The 10362-nt window shown below is 36.7% G+C and overlaps 1 protein-coding gene across 1 annotated transcript in view; it reads right to left on the bottom strand.

The window, feature by feature from the left end:
* Positions 1–7258, bottom strand: part of LOC117290587 (muscarinic acetylcholine receptor M3-like) — a 22700-nt gene extending 15442 nt beyond the window's left edge. The window contains exon 1 of the mRNA XM_033772046.1: positions 7039–7258. The gene's annotated coding sequence lies outside the window, so the exon portion shown is untranslated. The remainder of the gene's footprint in view (positions 1–7038) is intronic.
* Positions 7259–10362: the final 3104 nt, after the last annotated feature.

Below are 10362 nucleotides of genomic sequence, written 5' to 3'. Positions count from 1 at the left end.
TATTGTCTCTATTGATCTATAAGTGTTGTAATATGATAATTAAACCACTATTGATATAAAATAATGATTTAATCTGACATTGTGTGTACCCCATCCTTAAGACAATCAGATTAAATCATTATTTTACAGCAAAATTGGTTTAATTGTAATATTACAATACTTTAAGTTCATTACAGACAATATACACGTGTCATACAATTTGTACTGCACCCCCATTGAAATTTAACCTATTGTGTTTAATATTACTCCCCTTTATGCAGGAAAACACAAGTTTGGACCAGTATTTGAAAGACATCAATATCGCAACCATGCTGATACTAGGTGGGTCTGCACTGGCTCCACAGCAAGTGTTCGTAATTTTTGAGCAAATGCATTTGAACAGTCATCCCTTGTGAAAGCACTGGATGTGTGTTTCAAAACACATTTTGTCTTCGACTTGAGCTACCAGGAGAAGTGTTCTGACGTTTGGGAGTTCATTGAATTGGTTGTGTTTGAACTCAAAGGCGGTGTGAAGAGCAGCACTATTCGAGAGTTCAGGGCTTACTGTTCATCTCATGATGCATCTGATTAATGTTGACCATTCCATAAGCATTGTAGTTAAAGAAGTTCTTGCACAAAATGTTTGCAAATACGTATCAAAATCATAAGAGATGTGATAGTTGTGATAGTTTGGATTTATGGAACAACCTTACAGTTTAAATAGGAACTCAAAGGTCAAATTCAAATTTGTATTCAACACCCTTCCAGTTTTGTCAAATTTGTCAAAATGTCAAATTCAACGCCGTTTTGATTGCTTAGCGACAATTAGGATAAACCAATAATTCCCCATACAAATTGTTCAAACCCAAAATTGAATTTTTACCTTGGAGTTCTTCTTTAAGCTGTGTTAGCCTGGAAGTATTTATTCTGACCTTGCCAATTAATGTAATTTGACCATTCCAGAAGCATTGTAGTTAACCCTCTAGTCCCTGCACCGCCCGAGTTTCTGAAAACCAATTTTTCAAGATTCTTGCAGTAAATAACTGGAATCGTAGTTCAATTTTTAAAAGATAGCTTAATATTTATGCACAATTTTTTACCCTTTCGGTAATGTTTGTATAAAAGTACAAGCTCCCATTGGAAACAATAATCGGCTCTCGAATATTTTTTTGTAAGGATAAAATGGACACAATAGCTTTTCAAGGCTTTAATCTGACTCAATGCTCAAACTAATTAAATGCGAAGGCGTTAGTTTTTGACAATATCAATATTAATGATGAATAAATACAGTTTCCTTTGTGTTTACTAATTGGTATGAGCTAAATTATTTCATCGTCATTAGCTTCGATGAAATAATTTAGCTCATACTAATTAGTAAGCACAAAGGAAACTGTATTTATTCATCATTAATGATGATATTGTCGAAAACTAACGCCTTCGCATTTAATTAGTATGAGCATTGAGCCAGATAAAAGCCTTGAAAAGCTATTGTGTCCATTTGATCCTTACAAAAAAATATTCGAGAGCTGATTATTGTTCCCAATGGGAGCTTGTACTTTTATACAAACATTACCAAAAGGGTAAAAAATTGTGCATGAATATTAAGCTATCTGTTAAAAATTGAACTACGATTCCAGTTGTTTACTGCAAGAATCTTGAAAAATTGGTTTACAGAAACTCGGGTGGTGCAGTGAAAGTTCTTGCACAAAATGTTTGCAAATACGTATCAAAATCATAAGAGATGTGATAGTTGTGATAGTTTGGATTTATGGAACAACCTTACAGTTTAAATAGGAACTCAAAGGTCAAATTCAAATTTGTATTCAATACCCTTCCAGTTTTGTCAAATTTGTCAAAATGTCAAATTCAACGTCGTTTTGATTGCTTAGCGACAATTAGGATAAACCAATAATTCCCCATACAAATTGTTCAAACCCAAAATTGAATTTGACCTTGGAGTTCTTCTTTAAGCTGTGTTAGCCTGGAAGTATTTATTCTGACCTTGCCAATTAATGTAATTTGACCATTCCAGAAGCATTGTAGTTAAAGAAGTTCTTGCACAAATTGTTTGCAATAAAGTATCAAAATCATAAGAGATGTGATAGTTGTGATAGTTTTGATTTATGGAACAACCTTACAGTTTAAGCTGTGTTAGCCTGGAAGTATTTATTTTGACCTTGCCAATTAGGTAGATTTTTTGTAATTTTTTAAATTCACTGAAATTGTTGACTGATTATGAAACATACAGAACACCCCATTTTGCACATGTGATGTTTTGGATTGTTAATGTTATTACCATTAAATTTTTATTAAAAAGTTGTTATCTTGAAATTCATGTTGTAGTCGCCAAGTCTCAGTATTTATGATGTGTCCATTTATTACAGCCCTAAACTCCATGAAATAACACTTTGCTAGTATTCAACACAAGCATTGTGTATATTATTACCAGTTTTAAAGGCACACAGTTTACATTAAAAATCGGTAAAATCTATACTTCAAAATTAGGTAATTATTTTACATGAGTGGATTTATACCCAGCAATTCAGTAAACAAAAATACCCAATATTGATGTAAAGTTTTACACAACTATTTACATTGTAAAGCGGTAAAGTCTTACGTCACAATTAAGTAATATTTTACATGAGTGGGTTTACCCAACAATTCAGTAAAGAAAACTACCCAATATTTATGTAAACTTTTACACAGCTATTAAGCAAGATATTACCCAACGCCTGTTGGGTAAAGTTTTACCTAATAGTTATGGTGTTCGCCCACTACATCTAAAACAGGTAATATTTTACACAAGTTGTGTAATCTTTCCTCTGTGTGTAAGGGCGTCCTATACTTCAATGCATGACGACGCGGCGATCCGGCCGTGACCGTAGCCGTAGTCGCCAATTCGGATACGGCCTAAGTTTCTTAACAACTAGACCACTGAGATTGCCCGGTAGTTATGAAGCTTGTAAAACCAAAATTAATATACCTTCGATAATGTTAATAATGGGAACCGAGCAACGATCACCACGTGACGATGAAGATCATTGGTTTGTCAGTCATATTGTTTCTTTCAATAAAAGACACTGGAAACTGTTGGTTAATGCCAAAGTCCAATATTCTCACTTCGTTAATGCCAATACTATATGCATAAAAAAAGTAACAAACCTGTGGACGTTTTGACTCAATTTGTTATCGAAATTACAAGAGAATATGAAGAAAAAAAGCACCCTTGATGCACAATTTTTGTGCTTTCCGATGCCTAAACAAATATTGAAAGACCTAAAGGCCTGAGGTCTTTTAATATTTGAGTAAGATTACTCTTTCTAAAAACTAGGTTACTTCAGATGGAGCAGTTTCTCCAATGTTTTGTACTAAAAACAAATCTTCTTTGCTCATTACAATTAAGTTTGTGTATGCTTATGACTCTTTGTAGTGTAGTAACTATCACTAGTGCCCAGTGCCTTTAAATAAAATATACAAATCCACTATCTAGGTTTATGCATTTAGGGTATTTTAAAGTTGTAATTGTTGTCCCCAACAATCGCACACAATCCGTCCTGACCTAACGAATCTCAACCCTTGGACGAATCTGCACGCTAAAAACAGTTAAAGATACTGGACTCGTTTGGTAAATTGTCAAACATCAGTCTTCGCACTTAGTGTATCTTAACTATGCACTCAATAACAAACCTGTGAAAATTTGAGCTCAATCGGTCGTCAAAGTTGCGAGATATAATGAAAGAAAAAACACCCTTGTCACACGAAGTTGCTTTCAGATACTTCATGATTGCGGGACCTAACATTCTAATTGAGGTCTCGAAATCGATTCAAATATGTTGGTGGAAAATTTCTTCTTTCTCGAAAGCTACATCTACTACAGAGGGAGCCGGTTCTCACTATGTTTTATATTATCAATAGCTCTACACTGCTTGTTCCCAAGTAAGTTTGTATGCTAACAGTGATCACCAATAGTTCCAGTGCCTTTAACGTGTACTCAACAATTGCGTAGACCAACCAACTCGTCATCGTTTTGTTCAATTCATACTATTTAAAGGAACACGTTGCCTTTGATCGGTCGAGTTGGTCTTTGAACAGCGTTTGTTAACCGTTTGTTACAAAATGCATATGGTTATAAAGATGATTTAAAAGTAGAATACAATGATCCATACAAAATGCATATGGTTATAAAGATGATTTAAAAGTAGAATACAATGATACATACAAATTTGCCTCGACATTGCGTGGTTTTCCTTTTACTTTGCAAACTAACACGGTCGGCCATTTATGGGAGTCAAAAATTTGACTCCCATAAATGGCCGACCGTGTTAGCCGACGAGGTAAAAGGAAAACCCCGCAATTTCGAGTGATACAGAGTTATACTTGTGTGGATCATTATATTCTACTTTCTAATCATATACATTTTATTACAAACTCGACCAACTCGACCGATCCTTTAAGGCACTCTTTAGTGAATGTACCCTGTAGTATCATAAGAACTAATCAATCCATCAAATCCCAACAATACACTATAGTCGGAGCAATACTCAATAACAAGTCAACAAAACCCTTAAACGAATTTTGACTTTGTTCATTTTTGTCTTTTATAAATTTTTTATTTGTTAAACATAAACTAATTAAAATTTACCATCTCAGCGGTAAATTTCCCTTGTGGTTTGACACTACAATGCCGGCCATATCTCGTTGGGCCCCCCTGCCCCCTTTCAATATTGGTTCCAATTGCTGATTGTGTTCTGAGTTGTGTGGCTGATTGTGTTCTGAGTTGTGTTCTGAGTTACAGTCAACATTGAGCGGGGGGCGGGGGACAAATGTTTTGAATGTGAATGGGAAGTGCACAGGGAATCGTTGTATACAACGTTAGGAAAGGGTGGCCCAAGCATTTTGGCCGGGATTGTAGATATAACAAAAAATAATAAATGACACCCACTTAAGGTGATCACTTTTGCTGCTGCTTCCAAGGTTGTATCGTACATTGGATTGTATCCCCTCATGGTGAAAGACTTCTCTTGAAATATTATTCTATGAAATGCTTTACTTTTTGAGAAAACATTAAAAATATATCAATTCTCGATATCGAGAATTACGGATTTATTTTAAACACATGTCATGACACGGTGAAACGTGCGGATACAATGGTGGGTTTTCCCGTTATTTTCTCCCGACTCCGATGACCAATTGAGCCTACATTTTCACAGGTTTGTTATTTTATATATAAGTTGTGATACAAGAAGTGTGGGCCTTGGACAATACTGTTTACCGAAAGTTTCCAATGGCTTTAAACCGGAAGTCGTTGGTTTAAATCCCGCCCTAGTACTTTTTTCAACCCCAAAGTATGTAAAAACTACCCTGTTAACAGTTGTTTAGAACTTGATATTAATAGCCCAATTAATTTGTTATGAGCTCCCTTTTTTGGTGCTGGCAGTGTGGTTAATGACGAAGTATGTCTTCTCGACTCAGTAAAAGTCCTTCATAGAAATAATCAGAGCTTGTAATTATAATTAAGAAGTGTATTGTCCGCATTATAAAACAACAGACATTTAGTTTCCATTGGCATATGAGAATAGAACAATTTGCCATTTCATATCCTCACTAAGGTTGTTAAAAAAATTGTATAAAGCTCAAAACTGTGCGAAATAAAAACACTAAATTTGTGTAACATTTATTGTTTGTATTCTTTTGGCAAGGCAATTTGTCTTTGGACAACTCCTGAGCAATAAAGCCCATGCAAAAGCAACGCTACACAACACTTAATTCAAACTAAACCAGGAACCAAGTTAACGAGCTATACATCTTGTTCTTTAAAGCACTGGACACCTTTATTGTCAAAGATCAGTCTTCTAACTTAGTGTTTCTCAACATGTGCACATAAAAACAAACCTGTGAAAATTTGAACTCAATTGGGCATCGAAGATGCGAGAGAAAAATGAAAGAACAAACACCCTTGTCACTCAAGTTGTTTTCTTCCAGATGTTGAATTCGAGACCTCAGCTGATGTATCGAATTCAATGAGAATTTACTTCTTTCCCAAAATCTGCGTTACCTCAGAGTTTGGTCGTTTCTCACAGTGTTTTATACCATCAATAGCTCTCCTTTGCCCGTTACCAAGTAAGTTTTCAGGCTAACAATTATTTTGAGTAATTACCAATAGTGTTTATTGAAGAAGAACGTTTATTGAAGAAGAAACCTGAGACCTTATTTGATTTCATGGATTCATAAAGAGTGGTGTTTTTCAGACCATTCCTTTCCAATGAGTTTGGTTTTAATCCATAGCTACTATTCTTTGAACAAATAATAATCAAAAGTAAACAGTCTTGAGAACATCCTTTATCATTAATAGTTGTTTTTGTTTTAATCGTGGCATTGTCTTTGAATGGCTGGTAAAGTACAAATACGGGTTTTTTTTCTGTACAAACCCCGAAATGGTTAACCTATAGAATGCACCCCTTGCCCAACGGCTGACAGGGCCGATCAAACCAGCCGTCGATTTCACAAAACTCTTCCTAACTTAAGACTAATCTTAGGACTTAGGACGAGTCCTAACCATGCACTGTAGCATACAGACCTTAAGATTAATCCAAAGTTAGGACGAGTTACTCGTCCTAACTCGAGATAAGACGAGTCCTTACTCTTTGTGAAATCGACGGCAGCAATTGCAAGCTTCAGCCAGCATAAGCGCAAACGCACAGTAACCATAGATACAATTTTTACCACAGCCATTTCCTCGGTTCTCCGAACCTCCAAACGAAACTTCCAAAACGAAAACTCCAAAAACAATTCAGTAGAGGTAAGTACATGCTTCTATCGTTGTATTTTACAGACTATGTATTTTCCAATTAGTATATCTCTCAAGATAGTCGTATCTGAGTGCAAATAGCCCCCTAATTAGTGCCAAAATACCCCGAGTCCAGCATACTTGGTGCTAGGTGCAATGTGCTTTGAGATTTCTACCTCCATGGTCACAGTAACAAATATGAAACGAAATGTGCTGCAAACTGAAATCGGTGAGTAAGTGGTTAAATGCAGTTTAAAAATACACCACCATACCTTATGAACCTATGTGATCCATTGTGTATAGCCGTATGTATCCAGTCGTTGAGGGTAACTTCAGGTCGATCTCAGCTCCAGGGGGAGCCCGGGCTTGCGACGAATCTGTGGGTATAGATCAGCAACGGAGTAGAGGGAAGTTACCACGCTCCAGCGAAGACACCCAAAACAATAATAATCCCTTGAATGATCGAACAAGGACGTTCCTTGACGTTCAATACATTAGAACTCCCGTGATAGACTGATCCCCTGTCCGCATCGGCAATTCGCGAGCCTCGAACTGTGACGTCACATGTTCAGACTATATCCCGAGGTTGTACTTCACCCCCACGTGTCTTGATGCATGACCATGACCAAGTAGAAGTCCGGAGTGGGTATGAGCATGCACTTGCTGAAGAGTCACTGATTACAACGTCTTAAATCTCCATTAACAGAATTCCCCACTCCTTCAAGAAGTCGCCGTGTAATTAAATGAATAAGAAAAGACTGTAGGCTTGGTCCACTCACGCGTGAAAATACCACGGAACAACGGTAGAGCTACAACCTTTGTAGTGGTTGAGTATATGCCTATAATAGTATAGTGCAGTGAGAAAGGCAGAGAGTTGCGATTGGACGCTTAACTTCATTCTGTTGTGGAAGCCGGTGATGATCAGTCGTTAATTATCAGAGAGCAAGTTTGCATTTTGTCAAACGCTGTAAACATGCCTAATTGTAAGATTACAAGAGTACCGTCATCTATTTTCTTAGCCGGTCGGTGGAAGCATCACATAAGTGCTAAAACTTTTTTTTTTTTTTTTTTTTTTTTTTTTTTGGGGGGGGGGGGGGTTGCGTAACGTTATGTCACCGTGGTCCACTGGTTAGACTGCAGGACTTGCAATCACAGGATTGTGGGTTCGAATTCAACCAGGCTTGTCGCTTATATAAACATTTCTAGAATACGTTTCGTTATCTAGTTACTGAATAACAAGCAGGTGATTTGTACAACTCATACATAGACGTATTCTTCATTTCAGAGATGTTGGCTGTGGCCAGCTTGGCGTTTATACCCCTTGACCTGAAGATCGAGTACAGACAGACGGCGCATCGACAGGATTAAAATGGCTTTCGGCTACGGCTATGCCCTTTGGCGAGAATGACAGTGGGAATGGGACACTTCTGCATCCAATTATATATAGCCACTCTAGATGTCTGTTTCGTTCATCTTGAAAGGGAATTAGAAGTTCAACAGCTATTGATTAGTAAAAAGCATTTTGAGAGAATAATTACATTTCGAAGTGATGGACAAAGTAATACCAGTTGTATCCCTGAAAATATGAAGTTGAGATATGTTACTGTAAGAAAACCTCAAATTGTGTATTCCAATTACAAAGTACTCTTCCTGCGTTGACTAAACGGATCCAGGTAATCTTTTATTGTATACATACAAAATATAGGATAGGTATTTACGTTACATTCAAAGGCGGGATCCAGGCTACACAAGCCGTGTTGAATTTGAGAAGAACCGGTGGTTGACAACTCGGCTTGACAAGAGGTTTTGATCGTCTTTAGTTAAAGGGGAACACTGTACTCAAGGTAGTACTTAATTAAAGGCAGTGGACACTATTGGTAATTACTCAAAATAATGTTTAGCATGAAACCTCACTTGTTAACAAGTAATGGGGAGAGGTTGATAATATAAAACATTGTGAGAAACGGCTCCCTCTGAAGTGACGTATAGTTTTCGAGACAGAAGTAATTTTTAACGAATTTGATTTCGAGACCTCAAGTTTAGAATTTGAGGTCTTGAAATCAAGCATCTGAAAACACAACTTCGTGTGACAAGGGTGTTTTTTATTTAATTCATATCTCGCAACTTCGTTGACCGATTGAGCTCAAACTTTCACAGGCTTGCTATTTTATGCATATGTTGAGATACACCAAGTACTGGTCTTTGACAATTACCAATAGTGTACATGGTCTTTAAAGGGGGATACTGTACTCAAGGCAGTACTTGATTAAGCATCATCCATCGATGAGTCCAGCATTATACCGAAGACGATTATAATTGAAGACTAATTGAACCGGTCAGTTGTCAACCACCGGTTCGCTTCAGAATAAATTAATGTTCGAGGGGTAGAATGCGAAGGCTATAGTTGCCAAAATGCAGTACAAGAAATTGTATAACGAATGCCCTATAGCTCACAATAACATCCAGCTGTTATTTCAACCTCCTTCATAATAAGGAGGGATACCAACAATTAAAAAAAACAAAAAACAAAAAACAAAACACAACCACGTATGTTGAAGGACATTTAAGTGTATTTTTTGTTGTCCTGAAATGAAAACCGACCCGACTTTATAATAGCAAATGCATTTCCTACTATTCGTGTTCTATATTTTGAAAGCTGCGATCATCAAGTCTTAACTTACCGGTAAATGTAGCGATTCAATGCCAGCTTCTGTGATCTCCGAATAAGCGTTTTTATTCCAATTATATATCGAGTTTTCAGTAGTTTTCAATCTAAGCGCATTCAACCAAAGACTGAACACAAGTTTATTTGCATGTTCATAATAACACTGGCCCGATTTCACAAAGAGCTAAAATTGATCGTTACTGCAAATCAGTCGTAGTTGCTTAGTTAAGTGTGATGTCACAATGCAAATTACTATGGTGATACTGAAAATTTGTCTTATGATGGATTTTATTGCTTTGTGAAATCGAGCCCAGGTCCATTTCAACTGTGGATTAATTTATTCACAGACCCTGTTGTTATGGCACGGACTATTCGTCCCAGTTATTAAAGGCACTGGACCTATTGGTAACTGTCAAAGACCAGTCTTCTCACTTGGTGTATCTCAACATATGCACAAAATAACCTGTGAAAACTTGAGCTCAATATTGGTCGTCGAAGTTGCGAGATAATAATAACAGAAAAAAAACACCCTGTCACACGGAGTTGTGTGCTTTCAGATGCTTGATTTCGTGACCTCAAATTCTAAATCTGAGGTCTCGAAATCAAAATCGTGGAAAACAATTTTTTCTCGAGAACTACGTCACTTCAGAGGGGGTCTTTTCTCACAATACTATCAACATCTCCTCATTACCATTTACCAATAGTGTCCACTGCCTTTAAAGGAACATTACAGAGTTGTAAAGAAGTAGAAAACATGCCTTGAAACATTTCTATCTGAAATGTCATATTTGATGAGAATTAAATAACAATAATTTCCCGTTTGAAGTTAATCATTCGATATAATATCATGCAAAATGTGTAATGGGTTTTTCACTATTTTTGTTTCGTGACCTATACAGATGGCCGATTGATCTCAAACTTCTACAGGTTT

The sequence above is a fragment of the Asterias rubens genome, chromosome 5, assembly GCF_902459465.1.
Source record: "Asterias rubens chromosome 5, eAstRub1.3, whole genome shotgun sequence".
NCBI classification, from domain to species: Eukaryota; Metazoa; Echinodermata; class Asteroidea; order Forcipulatida; family Asteriidae; genus Asterias; species Asterias rubens.
The sequence above is the reverse complement of the archived record's forward strand: the minus strand, read 5'-3'. Positions and strand labels throughout refer to the sequence as shown.